We start from the raw sequence: 18,320 nt of genomic DNA, 5'->3' as shown, positions 1-18,320 counted from the left end.
GGGGCAGTATAGCAGAAGCTTTACTCTCTATCCAACCCCGTGCTGTCATTGTTCTGGGAGTATTTGATGAGGACAGTTTCAAGGGAGATTTACTCTGTATCTAACCCCGTGTTGTTCTGAGAAATGGACTGATTGTAATCAAATCATTAATGTAGGTACTAAAAGCCATGCTCACCACAGAGTTGGCGTGGTGGCTCAGTGGTTAGCACTGCTGCCTCATAGCGCCAGAGACCCAGGTTCAATTTCAGCCTTGGGCAACAGTCTGCGTGAAGTTTACACGTTCTCCCCATGTGTGCGTGCACTTCCTCCGGATGCTCCGGTTTCCTCCCATAGTCCAATGATGTGCAGTTTAGAATGGCTTGGTCATGCTGAATTACCTATCATGTCCAGAGATGTGTATGCTAGGTGGATAAGCCATGGAAAATGTTGGGGGAGGGGGGAATCCGAGTGGGATACTCATCAGAAGGTCAGTGTGGACTTGATGGGCTGAATGGCCTGATTCCACACTGTTGGATTCTATGATGCTATGAAAGGAAGTCACTTGTCTGACTCTAGAGGATGCACCATCGGGCAGGTTAGTTTGTTAAAATTACTACAGTACTGCATGTGGTATTATTCTGCCTGTTTTTCCCATGTCAAATTGGATCCAATCAGATGCAAGTAAAACCTTCAAGTAGCAAAGTCTGATAACCAAGGGGGTCATCTGATTATAACAAACAGAATTGAAACATCCTCTCGCTGAATACACAATGTGTAGTTCAAGAACATTTTGCCAAAGAAGCACACATAGAATCCCTACAATGCGGAAGCAGACCATTCGGCCCATTGAGTGTGTTGCTGGAAAAGCACAGCCGGTCAGGCAGCATCCGAGGAGCAGGAGAGTCGTCGTTTTGAGCATGAGCTCTTCATCAGGAATCTCCAACAGACGTCAACTTCTCCCATTCGGCCCATCGAGTCCATACCAATAATCTGAAGAGAATCCCATCCAGACCCATATGCCCTACACCTGTGACCATGTATGACCCATGGTTAATCCACCTAGCCTGCACATCCTTTGACATTATGGGTAATTTACCATGGCCAATCCACCCTAACGTGCATAGGCTTGGACTGTGGGAGGAAAGCGGAGCACCCAGAGGAAACCCACACAGACACACGGGGAGAATGTGCAAACTCCACACAATTGCCCAAGGGTGTGTCCCTAGCACTGTGAGGTAACAGTGCTAGCCACTGAACTACCATGCCACCTCAAGACAGGGTGAACTTTTTTTTCAGTCTGTCGATCGTTGTGGTCCAGAAAGAGAGTAATGGGACCAGATTCCATAGTAATCTTCGAGTTAATTAGAATTTCTCAAAGTGTCTTTATTTATTTACTTCAGCATTCCAGAGGGTATTGACTGGTTGAAAGTGAGGACTGCAGATGCTGGAGGTCAGAGCTGAAAAATGTGTTGCTGGAAAAGCGCAGCAGGTCAGGCAGCATCCAAGGAGCAGGAGAATCGCGTATTGGCTGGTTGTATGAAAACAAATGGCATGCAAAGATATGGGGAAAAGCACTAGGGAATAGAACTAGCACAAGTTGATGGGCTGAATGGCCTGCTTCAGTAACAATTCTGTGATTTGTTCTTGGGATGTGAAGGTCCCTGGCTAGGCCAGCATTTGTTGTCCATCCCTTACCACCCTGGAGAAAGTGATGGTGAACCATGGCATCCTTGAAGTGTAAGGATGCCCACAGTGCTGTTAGGAACAGAATGAAGCAACTTGATCAGTGGGGACATTCAGCCCATTACAACTGTACCAGTATTGTCAGAGAGCTCTTCATTTTACCCATTTCCCCAGTAGCCCTGAAAGTTGGGCGGCATGGTGGCACAGTGGTTAGCACTGCTGCCTCGCAGCGCCAGAGACCCGGGTTCAATTCCCGCCTCAGGCGACTGACTGTGTGGAGTTTGCACGTTCTCCCCGTGTCTGCGTGGGTTTCCTCCGGGTGCTCCGGTTTCCTCCCACAATCCAAAGATGTGCAGGTCAGGTGAATTGGCCATGCTAAATTGCCCGTAGTGTTAGGTAAGGGGTAAATGTAGGGGTATGGGTGGGTTACGCTTCGGCGGATCGGAGTGGACTTGTTGGGCCGAAGGGCCTGTTTCCACATTGTAATGTAATCTAATCTAATCTTGTCATAGAGGCAAAAAAAACAGAGAAGAGTCAAAGAATTTTTTTTTAATGCGTTGCTTCTGAGTATGCACTGCCTGTAGCGGTGCTGTTAATTCAGCACTAACATTGGAAATGGAATTGGGCTGATGTTTGGAAAGGGGAGAAATTGGAATATATGGGGAAAGGACGGGGGCTATTTGAATAGCTCCTCGAGAGAGGAGCAGTGATTGCCTGAATGGCCTCATTTGGTGCTGTGAGAACTTATGGGTCTGTCCAGGGCAGAACTTCTTTGAAAAAGCAAGAGAGACAAATCCAAACAGAATTGGAACACGACATGTTCTAAGCAGGACTGTCCATTGTATAGATACCCACAACGTTGACTTCTCCACTTCCTGATGCTGCGTGGCTTGTTGTGTTCTTCCAGCCTCCTGCATGAGCAAGTATGAGCAAGTATTTAAACAGCAATACATCACAGAAAGAAGCACAGCAGCTGGAACTCTGCCCCATTCGCTTCGGCATTCAGAATATTAATGGATTCATTATCTGAGAGCACTAGATCCTTTGTCTTCTACATGATCCCACATTATGATTTGCAAAAGCAAGTTTAGCGGATTCTATAGGTGAGTCATTGGAAGCCAGAACTCAAGACAAAGGGAGTGATCAGTATAAATTGCTGATTAAAGCAGGATACCTCTCGAGGTGACTGCAAAGGGAGGTGTCACTGGTGAAGTGAATAACAGTCCCATTTCCCACTCAAGTGGCTATGAGTTCGAGCCCCACCCCCAGGGGCAGAAGTGTTGCCCCCCTCCCCCGACCCCGGTTAGCAGGGGATGGTGGGGAGGCCTCAAATTCCAAAGGGTGGTCCACCCTGGTTAAGGCCCTCAAACTGTACATGTTAGCCACTGAAAGGCAATGCTTCCCCCCCACCACCACCACCAACCCCCACTCTCTCGATGTTGAGACTGAAGGGAAGGACTGGGAGGAGCCAAATCTCAGCCTTGTTCAGGCTTTACACAGCGAGTGTCACTCAAGACAGCCCTTCTTTGACACCAGGTTCTCACCATCCACACCACAGTCTCCCCTCACAGAACCAGTCAAATCCAGAACCCAGGTCAAGGCTGGTAGACAATGGCAGAGTTACCAGGACATGGGGCTTTTGCGGGAGTGGGAGGAGAAGGGCCAGAGGCCCAGGTCTGGAAAATCAGGCCTGGTTCCTGTTACCATTCCTCAGACCTCTGTCTTGAAAGCTTCAGCCTGCTGCCTCAAGGGACAGAAAGCGACAAACTTGCTCGACAACTCAGTGTGAGAAAGACCTCCTTAAATTTCCTCCTAAACAATGTGACTCTGATTTTGAGTATCTGTTGCCTCATTTTGAATTCCCCTGATCTATCCAGTAATGCCCACATCTCAGTCCTGATGAAGAGCTTATGCTCGAAACATCGACTGTCCTGGTCCTCAGCAGTTGCCTGACCGGTTGTGCATTTCCAGTGCCACACTTTTTGACCATGCCCACATCTAATAAATGCAAAGGAAGTAATTAACTTAACATGCAGTCTAAATAGTCCATCTCTCCCCATAATCTCCCATAACAGTACTGTAAATTCTAGGACAAGAATCTTGCAGTGAGTAACTGGCCTCCTGACACCCCAAGGCCTATCCACCATCTACAAGGCACAAGTCAGGAGTGTGATGGAATACTCCCCACTTGCCTGGATGGGTGCAGCTCCAAAAACACTATCGATGATCAATACCATCCAAGATAAAACATCCCTTATAATTAGCACCTGTACCACCAACTTCAACATCCACTCCCTCCACCACCAATGTTCACGAGCAGCAGTGTGTATCATCTAAAAGGTGCACTGAAGAAATTCACAATTAAAAGCACTTTCCAACTCTCTGTTCTCGAAAAGAACAAGGGCAGGAGATCATGGGAAAACCACCACCAGACCAAACATGCACACCATAATATAAAACTCTATTGCCATTCTTCCACTGTGGCTTGGTAATAATCCTGGAATTCCCTCTCTATGGACATTGCAGGTCTACCTACAGCACATGGAGCTACAGCAGTTCAAGAAGGCAGCTCACCCCCACCTTCTCAGGGTATGAATAATAAATGCTGGGCTAGCCAGTGACACCCACATCCCTGTGAATAAATGTTTTAAAACTACACACGCAGCTTATAATTTAAATATTGGGATATTAAACCTTTAATCTGCACTCGGGGGAGATGCTTTTTCTCAGTCTAATCCAGCCTGACTTGCAATCCTACAGCTCCGGCTATCTAATCATCACCCAGGCTCATCCTGCTCGCGTTTTGTCTACCCATCTCCCAGTTCCTCTCCTCCCCAGCAGCTTTCTTATCTGACACCGTTCCGGCTCTGATACTTGGTACAGGCCGTAAGATCTTCAAGCATTATTGTGAGAGTTTCCAGCTGGAGTTGTGGGAGATATGTTTAGTTGACCACGGACACTGACAAGGAATCTAGAATGCTGTCTGTACAAAATAAATTTGGCACATATTGTCACCAGTCATTCAATTGCCTCAACATTGGAAAAATTGAAATAGTTTCCTACTCCCGTGTTTAGATTTGTAAGCATCAAATAAATACAGCAAGACAATAGAAGAACAAACGTGATTTAAACTGAAGATTGTTTTTGGTGACATCCAAATTCAGTAACCTAACTTGCCTGACTTTATGATGTAGTGAAACAATCGCTATGATTAGTTTCGATGTGACTGTAAGGGGCCAAATCTTAAACAGTAGATTTCCTCCTCGAAAGGACATTTGTGATCCAGTTGAATTTTAACAATAATCATGGTCACTTTAAATGATTCCAGATTTTGACACGTAAAAAGGTGTCAAATTGCTAAAGGAGTAGATTATTCCGATAATGTAACCTCCACACTAACACATGCTAAATTTACATCAACAGTAAGTTGTTCAAGCTTATTACCTCGGTGATTCATGCTACAATTATGACTGTCAAAAGTGTCAAACTTCATAAACTGGAACAGCCACTCAAACTCTAGATTACATTCTCGAAATAACTCACTGCTCACTGTCATTTTTTTATTATTCACTCAAGGGATGTGGGCGGAGGTGACTTGGTCAGCTTTTATTGCCCATCCCAGTTTGTCCCCTTGGGAAGCAATGATGCAGGGAGCCGGATTGAGGTTTACAAAGTTAAAAATCACACAACACCAGGTTAAAGTCCAACAGGTTTAGTTGGAAGCACAAGTTTTCAGAGCGCTGCTCCTACATCAGGTAGCTAGTTGGGAAGGTAAGGAACCACTGCAGTCAATGTGCTACAGGCTGACCCACAAAGCCCAGAATTTTGATCCAACAATACCAAAGGAACGGTACTATGTTTCCAAGTCAGGAAGGTGAAGTAAGGGGAACTTGGAGATGGTGTTCTCATGTACCTGTTGCCCTTGTCCTTCTAGATAAAAGTGGTTGTGGGTTTGGAAGGAGCTGTCTGAGGATCTTTGGTGAATTTCTGAAGTGCACCCTGTAGATGGTACATAGAACATAGAACATAGAACAATACAGCAGAGAACAGGCCCTTCGGCCCACGATGTTGTGCCGAACATTTGTCCTAGCTTAAGCACCCATCCATGTACCTATCCAATTGCCACTTAAAGGTTGCCAATGATTCTGACTCTGCCACTCCCACAGGCAGCGCATTCCATGCCCCCACCACTCTCTGGGTAAAGAACCTACCCCTGACATCTCCCCTATACCTTCCACCCTTCACCTTAAATTTATGTCCCCTTGTAACACTCTATTGTACCCAGGGAAAAAGTTTCTGACTGTCGACTCTATCTATTCCTCTGATCATCTTATAAACCTCTATCAAGTCACCCCTCATCCTTCGCTGTTCCAATGAGAAAAGGCCTAGCACTCTCAACCTATCCCCGTACGACCTATTCTCCATTCCAAGCAACATCCTGGTAAATCTTCTCTGCACCCTCTCCAAAGCTTCCACATCTTTCCTAAAGTGAGGCGACCAGAACTGCACTTAGTACTCCAAATGTGGCCTAACCAAGGTCCTGTACAGCTGCAACATCACCTCATGACTCTTGAATTCAATCCCTCCGCTAATGAACGCTAATACACCATAGGCCTTCTTACAAGCTCTATCCACCTGAGTGGCAACTTTCAAAGATCTATGAACATAGACCCCTAGATCCCTCTGCTCCTCCACCTTACTAAGAAGCTGAAAATGTGTTACTGGAAAAGCGCAGCAGGTCAGGCAGCATCCAGGAACAGGAGAATCGACGTTTCGGGCATAAGCCCTTCTTCAGGGCATAAGCCCGAAAAAAAAAGTTCCCTGGATGCTGCCAAAAAAAAAGTTCCCTGGATGCTGCCTGACCTGCTGCGCTTTTCCAGCAACACATTTTCAGCGCTGATCGCCAGCATCTGCAGTCCTCACTTTCTCCACCTTACTAAGAACCCTACCGTTAACCCTGTATTCCGCATTCTTATTTGTCCTTCCAAAATGGACAACCTCACACTTGACAGGGTTGAACTCCATCTGCCACTCCTCAGCCCAGCTCTGCATCCTATCTAAGTCTCTTTGCAACCAACAACAGCCCTCCTCACTATCCATAACTCCACCAATCTTCATATCATCTGCAAATTTACTGACCCACCCTTCGACTCCCTCTTCCAAGTCATTAATAAAAATTACAAACAGCAGAGGACCCAGAACTGATCCCTGTAGAACTCCACTTGTAACTGGGCTCCAGGCTGAATATTTACCATCTACCACCACACTCTGACTTCGACCGGTTAGCCAGTTTTCTATCCAACTGGCAAATTTCCCTCTATCCCATGCCTCCTGACTTTCCGCAGAAGCCTACCATGGGGAATCTTATCAAATGCCTTACTAAAATCCATGTACACTACATCCACTGCTCTACCCTCAACCACATGCTTGGTCACCTCCTCAAAGAATTCAATAAGACTTGTAAAGCAAGACCTACCCTTCACAAATTCATGCTGGCTGTCCCTAATCAAGCAGTGTCTTTCCAGATACTCATAAATCCTATCCCTCAGTACCCTTTCCATTACTTTGCCTACCACCGAAGTAAGACTAACTGGCCTGTAATTCCCGGGGTTATCCCTATTCCCTTTTTTGAACAGGGGCACAACATTCGCCACTCTCCAGTCCCCTGGTACCACCCCCGTTGACAGTGAAGACGAAAAGATCATTGCCAACGGTACTGCAATTTCCTCTCTTGCTTCCCACATAATCCTAGGATATATCGTGTCAGGTCCGGGGGACTTGTCTATCCTCAAGTTGTTCAAAATGCCCAACACATCTTCCTTCCTAACAAGTATCTCTTCTAGCTTACCAGTCCGTTTCACACTCTCCTCTTCAACAATACGGTCCCTCTCGTTCGTAAATACTGAAGAAAAGTACTCATTCAAGACCTCTCCTATCTCTTCCGACTCAATACACAGTCTCCCACTACTGTCCTTGATCGGACCTACCCTCGTCCTCGTCATTCTCATGTTTCTTACACATGCATAAAAGGCCTTGGGGTTATCCTTGATCCTATCCGCCAAAGATTTTTCATGCCCTCTCTTAGCTCGCCTAATCCCTTTCTTCAGCTCCCTTCTGGCTATCCTGTATCCCTCCAAAGCTCTGTCTGAACCTTGTTTCCTCAACCTTATGTAAGGCTCCTTCTTCCTCTTTACAAGACATTCAACCTCCCTCGTCAACCAAGGTTCCCTCACACAACCATCTCTTTCCTGCCTCATAGGTACATACATATTAAGGACACGTCGTATCTGTTCCTTGAAAAAGTTCCACATTTCCACGACATCCTTCCCCGACAGCCTATGCTCCCAACTTATGCTCCTCAGATCCTGTTTTACAGCATCGTATTTACTCTTCCCCCAATTGTAAAACCTACCCTGTTGCATGCACCTATCTCTCTCCATAACCAAGGTGAAAGTCACAGAATTGCGGTCACCATCACCAAAATGTTCACCCACTAACAAGCTCATCCCTTGTCCCGGTTCGTTACCAAGTACCAAATCCAATATGGCCTCCCCTCTGGTCGGACAATCTACATACTGAGTTAGAAAAGCTTCCTGGACACACTGCACAAACACCGCCCCGTCCAATCTACTTGATCTAAAGAGCTTCCAATCAATATTTGGGAAGTTGAAATCGCCCATGACTACTACCCTGTGGCTTCTGCACCTTTCCAAAATTTGTTTCCCAATCTGTTTCTCCACATCTCTGCTGCTATTGGGGGGCCTATAGTAAACACCCAACAAGGTGACTGCTCCTTTCCTATTTCTGACTTCAGCCCATACTACCTCCAAAGGCAGATCCCCCTCGAACTGCCTTTCTGCAGCTGTTATACCATTTCTAATTAGCAACGCCACCCCCCCTCCTTTTTTGCCACCCTCCTTAATCTTACTGAAACATCTGTAACCAGGAACCTCCAACAACCATTCCTGTCCCTCTTCTATCCACGTTTCCGTGATGGCCACAACATCATAGTCCCAGGTACCGATCCACTCTGCTGCTACTGAGCGTTGGTGGTGGAGGGAGTGGATGCTTGTGGATGTGGTGCCAATCATGCGGCTGCTTTGTCCTGGATGGTGTCAAGCTTCTCGAGTGTTGTTGGAGCTGTACCCATCCCAGCAAGTGGGGAGTACTCCATCACACTCCTGACTTGTGCCTTGTAGATGGTGGACAGGATTTGGGGAGTCAGGAGGTGAGTTATTTGCTGCAGTATTCCTAACCTCTGATCTGTTCTTGTAGCCACTGTGTTTATGTGGTGAGTCCAGTTGAGAGTTTGGTCTATGATACCCCTAGGATGTTGCTAGTTGGGGATTCAGTGATGGTAACACCATTGAATATCAAGGGGTGCTGGTTAGATTGTCTCTTGTTGGTAATGGTCATAGCCTGGCATTTGTGTGGCGTGAATGTTACATGCCACTTGTCAGCCCAAGCTTGGGTATTATCCAGGTCTTGTTCCATTTGAACACAGACTGTTTCAGTCTGAGGAGTCATGAAAGATGCTGAACGTTGTGCACTCATCGGTGAATACCCCCACTTCTGACCTTATGACTAAGGGAAGGTAATTGATGAAGCAACTGAAGATGGTTAGGCCTAGGATATTCCCCTGAGGAAATCCTGTAGAGAGGTCCTGGAGCTAAAATGATTGACCTCCCACAACCACAACTACCTTCCTATGTGCAAGTATGACTCCAATTGCCTCCTGATTCCCATAGATTCTAGGAGAAAGTGAGGACTGCAGATACTGGAGATCAGAGACAAAGAGTGTGACACTGGAAAAAGCACAGCCAGTCAGGCAGCATCCGAGGAGCAGGACAGTCAACATTTTGATCATAAGCTGATGAAGAGATTATGCTTGAAACGTCAACTCTCCTACTTCTCGGATGCTGCCTGACTGGCTGTGCTTTTCCAGCGGCACGCTTTTTGACCCTTAGATTATAGTTTTGCTCGGGCTCCTTGATGCCACACTTGGTTGAATGCTGCCTTGATGTCAAGGGCTGTCACTCTCCCCTCCCCTCTGGAATCTAGCCTCTTTTGTCCATGTTTGACCCAAGGCTGTAATGAGGTCAGGAGCTGAGTGACCCTGGGGGAACCCAAACTGGGTGTCACTGAGCAGGTTATTGCTGAGCAGGTGCTGCTTGATAGCACTGTTGACGACCCCTTCCATCCCTTTACTGATGATGGAGAGTGGACTGATGGGGCGGGAATTGGCCGGGTTGGATTTGTCCTGCTTTTTATGTACAGGACATACCTGGGCAATTTTCCACATTGTTGGGTAGATGTCAACATTGTAACTTTACTGGAACAGCTTGGGTAGAGGGGTGGCAAGTTCTGGACACAAGTCTTCAATACCATGGTTGGAATATTGTCATGGCCCATGGCATTCACAGTATCCAGTGCCTGCAACAATTTCTTGATACCATGTGGAGTGGAGTGAATTGGCTAAAGACTGGTGTCTTTAATACTCTGGACTACTGGAGGAGGCCGAGATGGGTCATCCACTTGGTTGCAATGAAGATTGCTGTGAATACTTCAGCCTTACCTTTAGCGCCGATGTACTGGGCTCCTCTATCACTGAGGATGGGGATATTTGTGGAGCCTCCTCCTCCAGTGCATTGTTTAATTGTCCACCATCATGCATGACTGGATGTGGCAGGAATGCAGAGATTAGATCTGACCCTTTGGTTGTCGGATCACGTCGTTCTGTCCATCACTTGCTGCTTCTGCTGTTTGGTACACAATTAGTCCTGCTTGGTGTTGTCACCAGGTTGACACCTCATCTTCAGGTATCCCTGTGCTGCTCCTGATATGCCCTTCTGCACGCTCCATTGAACCATGGTTGATCCCCTGGCTTGATTGTAATGGTTGAGTGGGAGATATGTCGGGCCATGAGGCTGGAGTACAATTCTGCTGCTATTGACAGCCCACAGCACCTCATGGATGCCCAGTCTTGAGTTGCTAGATCTGTTTGAAGTCTGTCCCATTTAGCACAGTGATGGTGACACACAACATGATAAAGATTATTCTCAATGTGAAGGTGAGACTTTGTCTCCACAAGGACTGTGCGGTGGTCACTATTACCGATACAATCATGGGCAGATTGGTAAGGGTCAAGTATGTTTTTCCCTTTTGTTGGTTCCCTCACCACCTGCCGCAGACCCAGTCTAGCAGCTATGGCCTTTCGGACCCGACCAACGTGATCAGTAATGCTGCTTCCAAGCCATTCTTGGTGGTGGACATTGTAATCCCCCACCCAGAGTACATGTTGTGCCCTTTCCACCCTCAGTGTTTCCTCTAAGTGTTGCTCAACATGGAGGAGTACTGATTCATCAGTCGAGAGAGGACAGTACGTGGTAATCAGCAGGAGGTTTCCTCAGCAGGTAGTTTTGAACGAAAGGGCACTGAAGGAATCGAAAGGTAGAGACCAACAGCAAATATATTTCGAAAGTGGGAGGCTGATCGGGAAATATGGATGAAAGAATGAGGCAAATTCAACAAAAACTAAACTTAATCAATTTCTGTAATAAATCAGGCGTGAGAACTAACCTGCTGTGAATGTAGATTGAAACATTGTGATTAATGTCCTACAATTCCCCTGATCGGTACTTGCTCAGGTGACTGGCTCATTGCCTGTTGATTTAGGGCTTGGTCAGAAAAGGCCAGAACAGCTCTGCTGGACCCTGAAGCAGCGATTCACTTCTGTTGAAAGAGCTAGGTAAGGTGTGCAGCTGGGTGGGGGCGTGCTGGAGATGGATAGCTCTGGGCCCATGTGTGAATGCCACTTTCCTCAGTCTCTCACTCTCTTTCTCGGTTCTCACACAACGGAGGCTATCAGATGTTTACTTCAGTTCTGAGCTTCATTTCCAGTTTCCTCTTTCTAAATATCGAACAACACTTTAGATTAGATTAGATTACATTACATTACATTACAGTGTGGAAACAGGCCCTTCGGCCCAACAAGTCCACACCGACCCGCCGAAGCGCAACCCACCCATACCCCTACATTTGCCCCTTACCTAACCCAAGGGCAATTTAGCATGGCCAATTCACCTGACCTGCACATCTTTGGATTGTGGGAGGAAACCGGAGCACCCGGAGGAAACCCACGCAGACACGGGGAGAACGTGCAAACTCCACACAGTCAGTCGCCTGAGGCGGGAATTGAACCCAGGTCTCTGGCGCTGTGAGGCAGCAGTGCTAACCACTGTGCCACCGTGCCGCCCACTTCTGATGGAGCTTCATTTTGCAACTTGCCCCTGGACTCTCATTCACTCTGCCTGAAAGGAAGACACACGAAAATATTTTTTTCCTGTGTTGTCTTTTCAAACTACTCTTTATTTTTAAACTTTCTCTTCCACTCAGCGTTTCACTTTTGCAGCCAGCTCCCCAACCCCGTGATCAACTATCCCCTAAGAGTTTGTGTAAATTTGAAAAAGGCAAGTCAACTCTGATTGGTTGAAAAGTCACTGTGGCAAATACACCACATTCTTGAATATTTTCATAGATTCCTACAGGGTGGAAACAGGCCCTTCGGCCCAGCAAGTCCACACTGACCCTCCGAAGAATAATCCACCCAGACCCATTTCTCTTACCCTACAACTAATGCACCTAATCTACACAACCCTGAACACTATGGGGCAGTTTAGCATGGCCAATCCACTCTAACCTGCACATCTTTGGATTGTGGGAAGAAACCAGAGCACCCAGAGGAAGCCCACGCAGACGCGGGGAGAACGTGCAAACTCCACACAGTCGTCTGGCACTGGAATTGAACTTGGGTCTATGGTGCTGTGAGGCAGCAGTGCTAACCACTGAGACACCGTGCCACCTTTTTGGAATGTGTCAGCAGTGTTTGCCTCAACAATGCTTACATTCTTTACAATTAAGCAAAAACAACGATTGTGAAAACTGCAGAATATCACAAAACCTCAACTGATCCAGTAATGTTCTTCTGTAGGAAGTGAATCTACAACAGTTATTCTGACTACTCTTTATGTGTCTCGAGTCTCCAAGTAAGTGGTTGACCTCTGATGCCCTCCTCTGTAGTGGTTTCACAAGTTAGCCAGGCCATTGTTACTGGGTAACGAAAGGCCCGACAAAGGTTACAGACAGTGGAAAAGAAGGAAGTCTAATTTTATTACAGTTCATTCTCTGGGATGTGTTTTCTACTTTTTTTTTAATTCATTCACAGGATGTGGGAGTCACTGGCTAGGTCAGCATTTATTACCCATCCCTAATTGTCCAGAGGGCAGTTAAGAGTCAGCCACATTGCTGTGAGTCTGGAGTCACATGTAGGCCAGACCAGGTAATGATGTCAGTTTCCCTCCCTAAAGGACATCAGCAATGGATTCATGGTCATCATTAGACTCATAATTCCAGATTTTTATTGAATTCAAATTCCATCACCTGCTATGGTGGGATTCGAACTCAGGTCCTCAGAACATTTCCGCAGTCCTGGTTTGTCCCTAATTGCCCTCTGAAGGGGGTGGGGGTACTGTGGGTCTTCTGGAACTGCTTACAGGCCGTGGCTCTCACAGTGCAGTTATGGAGGAAGTTCCAGAGCTTTGACCGAGTGGTGATGGAGGAAAAGCTGGCATATATCTGGGTCAGGATGGTGTGTGACCCAGGGGGAGACTTGGAGGTGGTGATGTTTCCATGTGCTTGCTGACCCTGTGCACTTGGGTAGCAAACATTGTGCATTCAAAAGGTTCTCTGAGCATCACTTAGGCTAACACAAACCAATAAATAATATGTCAGGAGCACAAACTAAAGGAAGGAGTCAATGAGTGGCTGCACTAACTGTAAAATCAAATTATTTTTTAAAAACTTGAAGAACATCTGATTGAAAGTTGGCACAGGAACTAGAGGAGAGATGAGGAGAATTTCTACGAATGGGCATTTGGTAGTACAGAAGTTGAGCAATGCTCAAAAAAAGGACACATTTTGTGACAGATTTTCATCTTGCACTCATCAGGATATTTCACAAGAATACCAATTCAAGTGAAAAAAATCAAATTTATCATAAGAGGAGAGTGTTGGTTGATGGCAAGCTAACTGTGATTGGTAAAGCATTTCCATGGAGAATGCTCCCATCAATGCTAATTGACAGTTAAATGCCAAGATCTGTTTAAATTTTAAACCAGATGAGTTGACTCTGATTGATCAGGGCATTCCCCTGAGTAATGAATCAGCAAATAGATATTTTGTCACAATGAAATAGGCACATGTTCTGTCTGTACATAATTGAACCCTGTGTATTAATATATGTACAATCACTGTGCCTGCACTGATAACTCTTTTATAGAGACAGCACTGATATGATCCTCCTGTGCTGTCAGTTTCTATGTTACTTATTGTGGGCATTTTATTGTTTCAGGTATTTTATTGAAGGCAAAACATGGCCTTTAGACCACAAGCACATTATGATGATGCTCTGTGAATAAAATAAGCAATGATTCTGCTGCACGCATCTCTGGGGGGGTTGGCATCGTATTTGCTGAATGAATAACTAGTGTGATCACACATTGCAGAAAATACTTGCCAAAGGTTTGATGAAGTTGCTAACCTGTTGGAAAATAGGAAGATTAGCACCTTGGCTTAAATCGCAAGGAAATTTCACACCAGTTCCTTCCAAGATGTTCATTGAGTGACTGTGATTCCAGCACATTGCAACTCAGTGGGCGCTACCATTATTCAATTCCCATTTCACTGGAGAAAAAGAAAAGAGGGGACATCATTTTATTTCTTTATGCTTTAGTTCATCTACTGCTTAAATCCATAATTACTGCTTTCATTCCTTCCAACCTTGTTCACATCTAATGCTCTTCTAGTCTGAAACCTATTTTCTGCAAATTTTTCCAAAACCCATTCGCCCGCAAAGCCTTGGTTGACTGGTCTAACTTGGCTTCCATACAACATCATCCCTTTTTCAAATTTACGTCCTTGTGTTTAATTGGCTGGATGGCCTTACATTCCATCGATCTCGATAATCTCCGTTAGCCCCACAGCCACCTGCAGTTCTGCAGTCCCATTTTTCTGTCTACAGGTAGTTCTTCTATAACACAATGGCTGTGTTCTTGTGCATCCCCGTGTTACAGAAATATTGCGCTTCAGAAACGACGCTTAGAGTATTGGCGATGTAATCGTTTTACAGCCAAGACACATTTTAAAAGTTTGCACATTAGAAACAGTGTCCCAAGTTTATCAATCGTGTTATAGCAGAACGACCTGTACTGCCAATTCTGTTTGCCCCACCATTGACAGAGGTGCCTCCAGCTTCCTGAGTTCTAAGGTCTAGATTTCTCTCTCTAAATCATTCCACCTCCTCCTTCAATACAATCTTTAAATGTCACCTGCTTGAACAAGTATGTGCCCAATAAGCTTCCTCTGTGACTCAAGCTTTTATACTAAAGCTCCTTCGAAGCACCTTGCTCTTTGAAGATGTTATCTAAATGCATATATTGTGCTAATGATATCTGTTATGGCCAATCACTAAAGCCGGTGGAGTAGTGGACAGTTTGGAAGAGTGTTACAGGTTGCAGGGGAAACTTGGATAAACTGCAGAATTGGGCTGAGAGGTGGCAAATGGAGTTCAATGCAGCTAAATGTGAGGTGATGCACTTTGGAAAGGATAACAGGAAGGCAGAGTACTTGGTCAATGGAAAGATTCTTGGTAGTGTGGGTGTGCAGAGGGATCTTGGAGTCCACGTGCATAGATCTCTGAAAGTTGCCACCCAGGTGGATAGTGCTGTTAAGAAGGCATACAGTGTGTTAGGTTTCATTGGTAGAGGGATTGAGTTCCGGAACCACAATATCACACTGCAACTATACAAAACGCTAGTGCGGCCACACTTGGGATATTGTGTACAGTTCTGGTCGCCCCATTACAGGAAGGATGTGGAAGCATTGGAAAAGGTGCAGAGGAGATTTACCAGGATGTTGCATGGTCTGGAGTGAAAGTCTTATGAGGAAAGTTTGAAAGATTTGGGTCTGTTCTCATTGGAAAGAAGGCTAAGAGGAGATTTGATAGAGACATACAAGATGATCAGAGGATTAGATATGGTAGACAGTGAGAGTCTTTTTCCTAGGATGATGACGTCAGCATGTACGAGGGAGCATAACTACAAATAACTACGAGGCCAAATACCGGAATGGCGGAACTACCTTACGCTGAAAGATTGGAGCAACCGGGCTTGTATACGCTTGAGTTTAGAAGGCTGAGAGGGGATCTGGCTGAGATTATTAAAGGATTGGATACTCTGGAGGCCACTTACAACAGAGTTGAGGAGAAACTTCTTCACCCAGAGAGTGGTGGGTGTATGGAATGCTCTGCCCCAGAGGGCTTTGGAGGCCAAGTCTCTGGATACTTTCAAGAAATAGTTGGATCGAGCTCTTAAGGATAGTGGAATCAAGGGTTATGGGGTTAAGGCAGGAACAGGATACTGATTGAGGATGATCAGCCATGATCATAATGAATGGAGGTGCTGGCTCGAAGGGCAGAATGGCCCACTCCTGCACCTATAGTCTATTGTCTATTGTCAAATTGAGGGGTGATAGATTTAAGACAGATGTCAGAGGCAGATTTTTTACGCAGAGAGTGGTAAGGGTGTGGAATGCACTATCTGCTAATGTAGTCAACTCAGCCACATTAGGGAGATTTAAACAATTCTTAGATAAGCACATGGATGATTTTGGGATAGTGTAGTGGGATGAGCTGAGAATAGTTCACAGGTCGGTGCAACATCGAGGGCCGAAGGGCCTGTTCTGTGCTGTCTTGTTCTATGTTCTATGATCTATTCCTGAGTAAAGTTCCCTTATCATTACAGTTCCAGATGAGATATTCCTAAATTGAGAAGCTCCTGGGTGAGGAGGGATGTGTTGTCTGCTCTTCTTTATTGACCACCTCCCCCTCAGTTGCTCACAACAGTATTAATTTGCAAAAGATCACTTCCCTTCGACTGTCTTTCTCACCAGAGTTTATGCCTGAAACATCGACTCTCCTCGGATGCTGTCTGACCTGCTGTGCTTTTCCAGCACCACACTCTTCGACACTGACCTCCAGGATCTGCAGTCACCACTTTTTCCATGTCTTTCTCCCCAATCAAACAAATTCATGTTTAAAAGGAGTCAATTGAATCAGGCTTTCTTGAACTAATGAAAGAGTGAGTTGACTAGTTACTGAACATAAGAAGGATTAATAACAGAACACAATACACATAGATTAAGAGTAAGAGGTGAGCCCAAATAAAGGTAAAAGATGAAGAAATATATACAGATTTGTCTCAGAATCCCGAGAAGAGTAGACAGTGAAACATTGCAGCCATTATTTTGGATGAGACCAGTAGAATGGATGTTGTTAAGTAAGCAGCTGGCTTTGAGATTCTTGGTCTTGCAAGACAGCAGATCATCTGTCATCGTCTTTCCTATCATGTGACCATGTGCAGCCCTCACAGCAAGAGAGTATCTTTCCTTTCCACCTGTAGTGCCAGAGTGACACGGAATTTTCTTAGCTGTGACCCTCATGCCCAGTTGCACTCACAGACCAGGATTGATGCTGGTGTTAAACTCTTGTTGTTGTATGTCTGCATCTTGGGAAATAACTCACAGGAGATGGCTTTCTGCTGAGGGATAGGGTGGAGGGTGTTGGTTCAAACATGACCCCAGCTTATGGTCTGCCTTCATAACTCAACTAGATGAATTATGCAAGTTTCATCAGATTAATTTCCTGAATATTACTATAAGGAGCACTTGTTGGAGATGGTTGGCATCACATTACATACAGCAAGCCTGTCCTTACAGACAGACTGACTGTGCAGTGTTGGGCTGGATTTAGCTGCCCACAGGCTGGAAAGTCCTGGCTTTCAGCTAAAACCTTGTTGTTCTCTCAGGTTGTAGTAAAAGTCTCCGTGTCATGTTTGCAAGAGGAATGATGGAGCTCTCCCTGGTTTTGTGGACACTGGGGTACGGGGGCTAATATTCTGGGGATATGAGCTTGGATTCCACCAAGGCAGTTGGTGAAAATTGACTTCAATAAAATTATCAATTTTTATAAATCTAGCCTAATGGTGATCATGTAACCATTATCAATTGTCATTAAAACCCTTCCAGTTCGCTGCCATCCCTCCCTGTCTGGCGCAAACCAATGTGGTTGATTCTTAACTGCCCTCTGGGCAATTAGTGATGGGTAATAAATGCTGGCCCAGCTAGCAATGCCTATCCCCTATCCCATATGATAGGAAAACAGAATATTTGGTTTATGATCAGATTGCTGTTTATGGAATCTCTTTGTTCAAATTGCATTTCCTCCACTTGAATTACTCCATGGGCTGTCAAATACTTTGATAGGTTTCTGGGATCACAAAAGCTGCTGAACAAATGCAAGTTTTGTCTTTCTTTCTTCATTGTGCTCGAAGTGCTGTCTCTAATTTGTGACTGAGAAACAGATTTGCATGAGACACTAAACCAAGCATATGGGGAGGTTTCCCCAGTGTCCTGGTACAAAATCAAATAAGAGTTGGGTATCATTGAAATCAAACTTGATGAGTGTTCCAGTTAATTGAATCTCAACAAGACAAGATTAACATTCCACAAAGTCAGGAAGCGGCTTTTGTTGCCATGTCCCTACC

The 18,320-nt window shown here is 45.4% G+C and overlaps 1 protein-coding gene across 1 annotated transcript in view; it reads left to right on the top strand.

Moving 5' to 3' along the window:
* LOC122558217 (cadherin-5-like) overlaps window positions 1-18,320 on the top strand; it is a 63,650-nt gene that overhangs the window by 612 nt on the left and 44,718 nt on the right. The window lies entirely within an intron of this gene.

The sequence above is a fragment of the Chiloscyllium plagiosum genome, unplaced genomic scaffold (genome assembly GCF_037043375.1).
Source record: "Chiloscyllium plagiosum isolate Xiang-an unplaced genomic scaffold, Cpla_swu_hap1 HiC_scaffold_17, whole genome shotgun sequence".
NCBI classification, from domain to species: Eukaryota; Metazoa; Chordata; class Chondrichthyes; order Orectolobiformes; family Hemiscylliidae; genus Chiloscyllium; species Chiloscyllium plagiosum.
The sequence above is the reverse complement of the archived record's forward strand: the minus strand, read 5'-3'. Positions and strand labels throughout refer to the sequence as shown.